A 9,770-nucleotide genomic window follows, 5' to 3' on the forward strand; every position below is an offset into this window, starting at 1 on the left:
AATACCTAGGAATAAACCTACCTAAAGAGGAAAAAGACTGTACTCTGAAAACTATAAGATGCTGGTGAAAGGAATTGAAGACGACATAAACAGATGGAAAGATATACCATGTCCTTGGATTGAAAGACACAAAATTGTTAAAATGGCCATACTACCCAAGGCAATATACAGACTTAATGCAATCCCCATCAAATTACCAATGGCATTTTTCACAGAACTGGAACAAAAAAAATTTAATTTTTAGTTATACGTGTATGTATGTATGTATGTATGTATGTGTGTGTGTGTGTATATATATATACACACACACACATACATATATATAACTATATATATATAGTTATATAAATGTATATATTTATATAACTGAGTCTAACCTGAAACTAACACAACATTGTAAAACAACTATACTTCAAGTAAAAAAATGTTTTTTAAAAGAGTAAAGCTGGGAATCAAAAGTCAATTCAGGCCTGGTTTAAAACAACCAGTGGCAAGTGTTTAACATTGCAGCTGCCCAAGGGGACAAACAAGAGACTAGCCAAAAAACTTAAGAGGAAGATTTGGGGAATAACTTTGTCTGTGTCCAGGAAAGACCTGACGAGACCCTAATGCTACCTCCACCTGATCCAAAGGCCCTACACCAGCAAGAAGTGAAACACAGTTACAGTGCATCCTAAGAAACAGGGACGTGTGGCCCTATACACAGGGAGAAAAGCATTAAATAGAAACTGTCCCTAGGCAAAAAAAATCAATTCAAGCCAGTTTAATACAGAGTTGTTCTGTTTATGGAGCTTCAGAAGAAATGGTAAAGATAGTGCTTAAAATTGTGTTTATAAACTTATAAATTACAATTATTACTCCTAAATCAGTTTACACAATTTTTCCCAATCATAATGGAAAAGGAAAATGTTTCTATGCAAAGAAATTGGCCTCATATCTTGCTCATTCCCATAACAATATTAAAGCACTTCCGTTCAGAAGTCATAAAAGACAGATAAATACACGGCAGAAAGCAAACAATAATAACAATAATTCTATGCAGTAAAGCCCAAAGTTATAAAACAAATGGGGAGCTAGAAAAATACCTGCAACTTATTTCACAAACAAAAGTTTTTATCTTCTTAATACATAATGAATTGCAATAAATCTTTAAGGAAAAAGCCAACAATGCAATAGGAAAAAATGGGCACAGTATATAATAAAAGAGTTTACAGAACAAGAAACGTAAATGATTCTGAAACATATGAAAAATTTCTCCAATCTATCCTTCCATTTCTCACTCAAAACTTGGAACCACCCTGACTCTTTTCTTTCGCTTCCCCTGATCATATTTAATATGTCAATGTGTCCTATTGACTCTGTCTTCTGAAAGGATCTGAAATGTTACCCACTTCTCACCATCATGACCTTTGCTTGGATTCCTGCAACTCCTAATTGAATCCTCTTTTTCCATACTTGTTCTTTGTACTATTCCTCATGAGGCAAGCAACGTAACCCTTTTTAAATGTAACCCTATATTGGTTTCCCAACTCAGAGTCAAAGCCAAAGCCCAGTGGCTCCAAAGCCCAAACATCTGACCCCCAACAACCTCTCTAACCTCCTTTCTTATCACACTGCCCCCCACTGCTCTCACTCCTACTGTCCTGGCCTCCTTGCTCTCCCTCAAGCATGACGTGGAAGATTTCCCCAAAGGTGGCAGCAGCAATATCGCCGGTGGTGGTGAATTTTGTTTGTCAACTTGGCCAAGCTATGATACCCAGATATCTGGTCAAACTCCAGCTTAGATATGACCTCATTTCTCCCGTGCCCCTCCCCTGGGTGTGTGCCTACTCTGATCAACAGACTATGAATTCTGAGATTAGGTCATAAAAACCCTTCAGCTTCCACCAGTGCTCTTGGAACATCTGATCGCAGAGTGCTCTTCCTCAGAAGCTCCCCACTGAGCTGGAGGAAGCCCAAGTGTTACAGAGGGGCCACATGGAGGCACCCTGCTTGACAGTCCCCCTGAGCCCCGCTGTCAGGTCCCCCTAGCCCAGGTGCCAACGTGTGAGCAAAGAGGCCTCCGATAATCTCAGCTTTTGACCTCAAGTTAGCCCAACTACTCAAGCTCCCCAGTTGAGGCCCCCAGCTCCAAGGAGCAAGAGAAACATCCCCGCTGTGGCTGTCCAAATTCCTGACCCACAGAATCCACAGCATAACCAAGTGATTTTGGCGCAGATGCCAAGCTCGTCTCCAAGCCGCTATGCCTGCTGCCCTATCTTCCTGGATAGTCTCCCTGGAATCCCACATGGCTCTCTCCTTACTGCCCCCATCAGGGCTTTGCAGTAATGGCAACTACTCAGGGGTCCTTCCCTCACCCTCACTGAAAGCTGCAAGCCATCCCCCCTCCCCCACACTCTTTAGCTCCCTTCCCTGATTTCTTTGTCTTCATAGGACTTATTACCATCTTATATTTCCCATATTTACTTCTCCTTTGCCTGTCTCCTCTGCCTAAAATGTTCACTTCTTGCAAATAGGGGATTTGGGGTTCAGTCTGTTCAGGGCTGCATTACTTGTGCACAGGACAGTACCTGCGCACAGTGAGCCCTCAACTAATATTAGCAGAAGGAATAGACAAGCAAACGAACACACCTCACCCAAAGAGAGATGCAAATTAAAACTTGGGGGACACACAATTTTGTACCTAATAGAGTCACAAAAATCTAGCTGTTTGGTAGTACACTGCACTGGTGGGCATGTGGAGAAACAGGCACCATCATATTACCAGTGAGAGTATAAACTGGTGCAATTTCTTTGAAGAATGGTTTGGCAGTAGGATCCAAAGTTTGAAAAGCGTGTCAACTTTGACCCAGCAAACACGTTTTTAAAATATATCTTACAGAAATGTGCATATTCATCTGAGATGTTGTATTTACAAGGATCTTCATGGCAACACCCATTTGTATGAACAAAAGATTCAAAAACCAAAAGTTCTTCAGTATGTAACTGTTAAATAAATGTTGGTACATTCCTGCTAAGAAACTTAGGCAGATGTAAAAGAGAATGTAGCAATTCTGTATTTAAATAGAACTTTGATAGAAAAAGCTCCTAGATACATTGTTAGAGAACAAAGCAAAGTTCAAAACAGTATTTGTGCTATGTTGCCAATTTAGTTGTAAGAGATGGAATATCTTCTCAAAGATAGAAAAGAACCAAACGTCAAGCATGTCTTGCTACGTGCATTCAGTATCAGTTGAAAGAAAACATCTATTCTTTTAAAACAAAGGTCAAAAGCTTGAAATAATGTCTCTCCAATCTTTTCTGCAAAGAGCAACCACGTGGGTTCTCGCTTCCCCTCTGCTTGTTTCAGGGCTGGACAGGTGACACATTTTGTGTCAAAATGAGAGGAAGAACTTTGGCCACCTCTCCAGAGAAAGGCGCCTGAGGAACTGTCCATAAATGCTCACAGCCATCCTGACCAATGTCAAAGACTTAGTGATACAGGAGACAAGCCATGAATGCTTCAGTAAAACTTGGAGCAACAGATGGAGCTGACAAGAACGCAGGAAAGTTTCTCAATGTAAGAAATCACGGGATCAACTGCTACTCATGTTTGCACATCACAATGACACGTGGGTCACTGCGCCTACAGATGGTTACTTTAAACAAATAGGAACAGGCAGGAAGCAGCATGAGCCAGGATACATTTTCATTTATATTCAATTGCGGGGTTTCCTCATCAACATTGTTATGCTGAAAAAAGAAGAAACATCTAAAACTGACTACATTCAAGACTTTATTATTTTATTATTTTTATAGTTTACAGTTTAGCTTTTTTATTGAAGTCTAGTCAGTTTACAATGTTGTGTCAATTTCTGGTGCACAGCATAATGCTTCAGTCAGACATGTACTTGAATACATGTATTTGTTTTCAATTCTTTTTCACTATAAGTTACTACAAGAGATTGAATATAGTTCCCTGTGCTATACAGTATAAACTTGATTATCTATTTTATATGTATTAGTATCTGCAAATCTCGAACTCCCAGTTTATCCCGTCCCAACCCCTTTTCTCCCAGTAACCATAAGTTTGTCTTCTATGACATTCAAGACTTTTTAATAGACAAAGTTGAATAACTGGATTTAAGAGTAAAGATATATTTGCTTTAAAAAAAATGGTATGTTACTTACTAAATACAAACTATTGTATGCCTCTCTCTTTCTCAGAAAACTTCCAGGGTTAAGACAGTTAATGAGGATCATTCATGCAACTGGTTTTAATTAACATCTAAACTGCATTTTTGGTCAAAAGAAGAATCTACACCAAAGAATTTCAAAAAGTGTCATCTTCAAGCACTGAGTTCTCATTGCATTCAGCATTTACTGAGTACACACCACCAAAAAGAGGCTGTACCACAGACATCCTTTGCCTTCGAACGGTCTTAGGTAAAATCGCAGACAGGTATCCCGAGCACACTCTCAGTGCAGGGAGAGGAGAGGAGGCAGGCTTTGTGGAGGCGGCAGCATTTGGCCCATGCCTTGAAGGATGGATGATGAGGGAAGGAAGTGCTCTTCCAGGAGGCGAGCAAGTCTGATGAGGGCAGGACGGCTGACACGCCTAACTTCTAACTCCCGAGAATAGAGAAGAGAAGAGAATATTCTGCCTCTCTGACTGTAGGGGGTTGAATTGTGTCCCCCAAAGAGATACGCCCAAGTCCTAAACCCTGGTACTTGTGGCTGGGACCTTATTTGGAAATAGGGTCTTTGCAAATGTGATTAAGTGGAGGATAATCTCTGGATGCGGTCACCCTGGATTCAGGGTGGGTCCTAAACCCAATGAGCCGTGTTCTGATAAGAGTCAGAAGAGGGGGAGTCCACACACAGGGACACAGGGGCCATGTGAAGAGTGAGGCGGAGGTGGGAGGGATGCAGCCACCAGGCAAGGAGCACCAAGGGCAGCTGGCAGCTGCCCCGGGCTGGAGGAGACCTGGAACAAATGCTCCCTCAAACCTCCAGAAGGAGCCAGCCCTGCCCACACCTCAGTGTCAGACTTCTGGCCTCCAGACTGAGAGAGAATGCATTTGTCTTGTTTCCAGCCCCCAGGCTCATGGTGACTGTTGCAGCAGCCCCAGAAGCCAGATGCACCGCCCTGGATTGTGGACTTTGGCATCCTCGGCATCACCAAGGGCCTGTCCCTGGAAGGTAATTCAGGAAAGATGGGCTGAAAAAAAGACTGACGTGGGACAACTCTGAAGAGGAAGGTCAGGCAGACTGGGCGAAATCTCAGAGACATTCCTTGAGGTGACTATGCAAGCTTCGAGGGTCATTAAGGGCCTTTTGAGAAAGAGGATGACTTATCCAACAGGTGGAAGATATTCGGGACCAGTAGTGAGAGAGCCGGGGAGCAGAGGTCAAGGTGAGTGCCGGGGAGGAGGGGGAGGAGGCTCAGACCAGGCGATGGCAGTGGGCATGGGTACCAGAGGACCTAAAACTCAAACTGACTCTGGACCGGACTGGACTCTGAAGGGAAGAGGAAGGGTGTGTCCACAGGGGATCTGCCGGGTCTGGAAGCACAGACCAAGTGCGGCAAGACAAGGGAAGGAGAATCTGGGGCTAAAGAGGAGGCTTGGACCAGGTTTCCTAGGAAACAGAACCAAAGCCGAGCTGACACAGCCCTGGATTTGGGGCGCTGCAGGCCTCCCTCACGAGTGGTGAGAGTGAGGAAAAGGAAGCGAGGCCGGGGGAGTAGAGAAGCCCACCCAGGACAGTGCGGGACCGTGCTGGCCGTGCCGTCCCGCAGAGGGACAGCTCCCCGGGGCCTCGCCGGACAGGAGGTCAGAGTGACGGGCTCCGCACAGGCCCCGGAGCTGAGGCTGGGGGGGGGGGGAGGGTCCTCCAGGCCCCCTCCCCTCTCCTGTCTCTCATGTCACAGTCAGCGGCTCCCTGAGCTCCAGACCGTGCTGCGGGGCCCCTCCAGGCAGCCGTGCAGACGCCAGATCCCTGGTCCAGGGTGCTGGGGCGTCTCAGGGTCAGCAAGAGAGGGATGGAGCCGAGAAAGGGCAGGGTCAGCAAAGAGCCACAGTCCTTGGTGGCAGCCGTGGGGATGGGGGCAGCCAGGGTGCACCATGAGGGCGGATCCGGGCAGGACACCGGGCACCAGGGGATGTGAGGAGGTGCAGAGTCATGACTGACACAGGAGAATGTGATGCTGCCAGGTCCCACTCACCTATACAGTTTTCAGTCTTTGTGACTCCATGGATGACTTGATTATTAATTTGTTTGGCCAGAAGATGTCTAACATAAATAAATTTAATCACAAGGTAAAAAAGCCAAAACTGTCTCAAACCCATAGATGGGGGTCATGTGGTGATTTTTATTTATTTAGCGAATATTGTATAGCATTAACCAAGGGCCTGACTCTCTCCTACAGGCGTTACAAATACTGACTCATTGAAAACCCCCGTGTAACAACATTTAGGGGGTAGAAACTATTATTCCCGTTTCACAGAGGGGTAGACTGAGGCACAGAGAGGTTGCGTGACAGGCCTGCAGCTCCACCCTGACTGCAAAGCCCATCACCTCACTGCTTTGCTGCCTCTTTGCTTATTGTAATCTTTTTATGGGGTGTTTTATCTGATGAGCTTTCCATGGGAGAGGGGAGATTAAACCATGCGCTGCACGGCGAGCCTCACGTCCACCTGAGACAGAGGCCGTCTGCTCCAGCGTCTCTGCTCTTCCTTCTTACCGGGAGCTCAGCCAGGAGCAGAGCGCTTGTGTAACCTCAGACCTCCAAGGCCTCAGGGTTAATTAGGCGAACAGCGGGCTGCCTGGCATCGCCTGTGAATTCAATTTCCCAATCAGTTTCAGGCTGAACTTGAACAAATGCCACAAACACGCCCTGGAGAAGCGCAGGGCAGTCCTGAGTCCGGAGCATCGCAGCCGGACATCAGGCCACGTGGTCAGCATCGGCGCCACACCCACCAGCCCTGGAGAAGCTGCTTCACCTGCCCTTGGTTAAACACCTCGGTCCCCGTGCCTGCAAGAGGGGGTGGTAAGTGCACTGGCCTCTCAGGGTCATCGAGCACCAAATGGGTGAAAAGATATCAAATGCTCGGAAGAGCGTTTAGTACACGGTTGGCCCTCAGATAAGCATCCAGTGAATTAAACGTTATTATTATAGGAGCCTCTCTCTAGGTCAGTAGATCCGGGCAGGCTCTGGGGACAGCTGTGTGCTGTCACCTGAGTCCTGACACCTGAAGTTACTTGTGATCCTCCTGCTTTCCTGCTGCACATCGCCTCTCTGTACCAGCGCGATTCATCGGGTCAGCTAGACACAGCTCACCCCAGCAAGAGCCTGGGTTCTCCATTCCAGGATTTCTATCCTGAAGGCCAGTGCGGGATGGAGGACAGGCAGAGAAGAATGTCCAAAGAGGGGAGGGCGCTTGTTTCCCCATCATGCTACTCAGCCCCGTCACCTCTGTGGCCCGAGGCCAACTGGAGCTTCCCAGTTACTTTCTTGGGGTCACGAAGCCAGTAAAGTGATGGGTTCATTTCTCCTAAGTGGTTCTGTCTCCACAGGTGACTCTACCCTCTGAGGCCCTTTGAGCCCTGATCGGTGGGGGTCTTACCAGCTGCTTGACCCGGAGAGAACATAAGAAGCAGAGCGCTGGAGCCAGCCCCGCCTGGCACGCTCTCACTGCTGCTGCCGCCCTGTGACAGCGGCTGCTGGCCTGGGGACACTTCATCCCACTGTCAGACAGTGTGTTGACAAACTAATAAAACAGATCACGTAAGTGGAAAGCTGGCAGCCCCTTCAATGTATTTAGGCTGATGTGGTGTGATCGGGCTGTGCACAGACGCTGCTCAGAAAAGAGAGAAGCCACACAAAATTAAATATCTGTTGTTAACGATGGAATCTGTGAGAAGAGATGAAAGGCTGAATGGCCTGTAGTCCCTCCGGTCTCAGCAAAACACCCCACATTTTAACACACTGGAGGATCTTCCAGAAATTTCTTCTTTCAAGCATTAGCAAGACTAGGGGCATTCATTTGCTTGTTGTTACCAAGAAACTTCAGACAGAAGACTTGGGAGCACAAAGAGATGGGAGAGGGGAGTCTGGGAGGGTCAGCCAGAGTTAGAACGAGGCGTAGGCCTCTGGGTTAGAGCGGGGAGCCAAAAAGAGAACATCCCTGGGGTCTTGTCCTCTTGAAACCTTGAAGAACAATAATGCATGTGAGGCGAGGAAAGCGCTGTTCTTACAAGTTGCCTGCACCTTTTTCTAGTATTTTAACAAAGCCACAGAATTTATCTCTGGGAGGAACGCTGCGCCATTTGTTCGGGTGTAGGGTTGGGGTGGGGAGCCTGCTGTATGTGTTTGCTTAGGTCAGAAAACTGCTTCTGTGATTGCTGTGGACCTCAGGTTTGTGTCCCCAGAACACACATGTTGAGGCCTAACCCCCAGGGGATGGGGTTTGAAGGTGGGGCCTTTGGGGGTGACTAGGTCACAAGGGTGGAGCCCCCATGAGTGGGATTAGTGCCCTTCTAAGAACAGAGATGACCTCTTGTCTCCCTCGCTCCCTGCCAGGGTGAGGCACAAGGAGAAGTCAGCCATCTGCCCACCCGCAAGGACCCCTCACTAGACACCTGCCTTGTCAGAGCCTGGATCTTAAGACTTTGCAGCCTCCAGAATCATTAAGAAACAAATGTGTGCTGTTTAAGCCCCCAGCCTGTGGCATTGTCACAGCAGCCCCAATGGACAAAGACAGAAACAGTCAGTCCCAGGGAGCGGGGCGGGGGGGGGGGGGCACAGGCAACACGTTGTTATACATGCAAACGAGCCCAGGAAGTGCCTGAGGACATTGTTTGACGTTAAAGGCTTTAGTCCTACCTGCTGCCTTGGTCTGGAGCAAGGAAGACAGGATGCCATCTCCGAGAGGAGACACCTTGTCACGGCACCCCCATCGGCGGTTGGCTGGTTGTTGCAAAACGCCAGCAGCTGCAGTGGGATGGACAGACGGATCGCTAGTGGTGGCCCTGTGATACAGCTTCACAGACGGCCCCAGGAGCAGTGACACTGGGAAGCCAAGGCTAAGGCCTCGCAATGTCACAGCCCCACGCCCTCCCCACGCCTCGCTGCCTTTGTTGTCGCCACGCCCTGCGCTAACTGCAGCTGTGAGAACTAGGGGACAGTTTGTACAGGGCATTTCCACTGCAGAGCACAGAATCCTCTCAACCTAGTCTGTTAGCTCCCTGAAGTTGCCATATGTATCACCAGCAAGGGGCTTAAAACAACAGAAATTTATTCTCTCACAGTTCCAGGGACCGGAAGTCCAGAATCATGGTACCCACAGGACCGCACTCCTCCCAGTCTCTAGAGGGAGATCCTCTCTGCCTCTTGCAGCTTCCGGTTGCCCTGGCTTCCTTGGCTTGTGGCTGCATTGCCCCATCTCTGCCTTCGCCTTCACACGGCCTCCTCCCCTGTGCCTGTCTCCTCTTCTTCTTACAAGGACATTCTCGTTGGATTAAGAGTCCACCCAGACAACCCAGGATGACCTCATCTCAAAGTCCTCGACTTCGTTAGGTCTGGACCTCTGTTCCCAGTAGTCACACTGGTGGTTTTCCATGAACAGATCTTTTCAGAGGGGGGAGGGGGTACCCACTACCCTCCTTGGGCAAAAAGGGAATTTTTATAAGTTATTAAATGCTCGCAGAATTCCTAGGGAAAGTAGCAAATCAGATTTCAGGAAGACCTTTCAGGAAAAATTCCCTAAGGCACAGGGAACCTGGTGGCC

At 47.7% G+C, this 9,770-nt stretch overlaps 1 long non-coding RNA gene across 1 annotated transcript; it reads right to left on the minus strand.

Annotated features, from left to right (window-relative positions):
* Window positions 1-7,863: 7,863 nt before the first annotated feature.
* Window positions 7,864-8,971, minus strand: LOC140690022 (uncharacterized). Its single transcript, XR_012065211.1, has 2 exons — window positions 8,867-8,971; window positions 7,864-8,191 (listed from the first exon to the last, which is right to left on the minus strand). It is a non-coding gene; the product is annotated as an uncharacterized lncRNA (long non-coding RNA).
* Between the last annotated feature and the right edge of the window lie 799 nt (window positions 8,972-9,770).

Source organism: Vicugna pacos, chromosome 3, assembly GCF_048564905.1.
Source record: "Vicugna pacos chromosome 3, VicPac4, whole genome shotgun sequence".
In the NCBI taxonomy this organism is placed as follows: Eukaryota; Metazoa; Chordata; class Mammalia; order Artiodactyla; family Camelidae; genus Vicugna; species Vicugna pacos.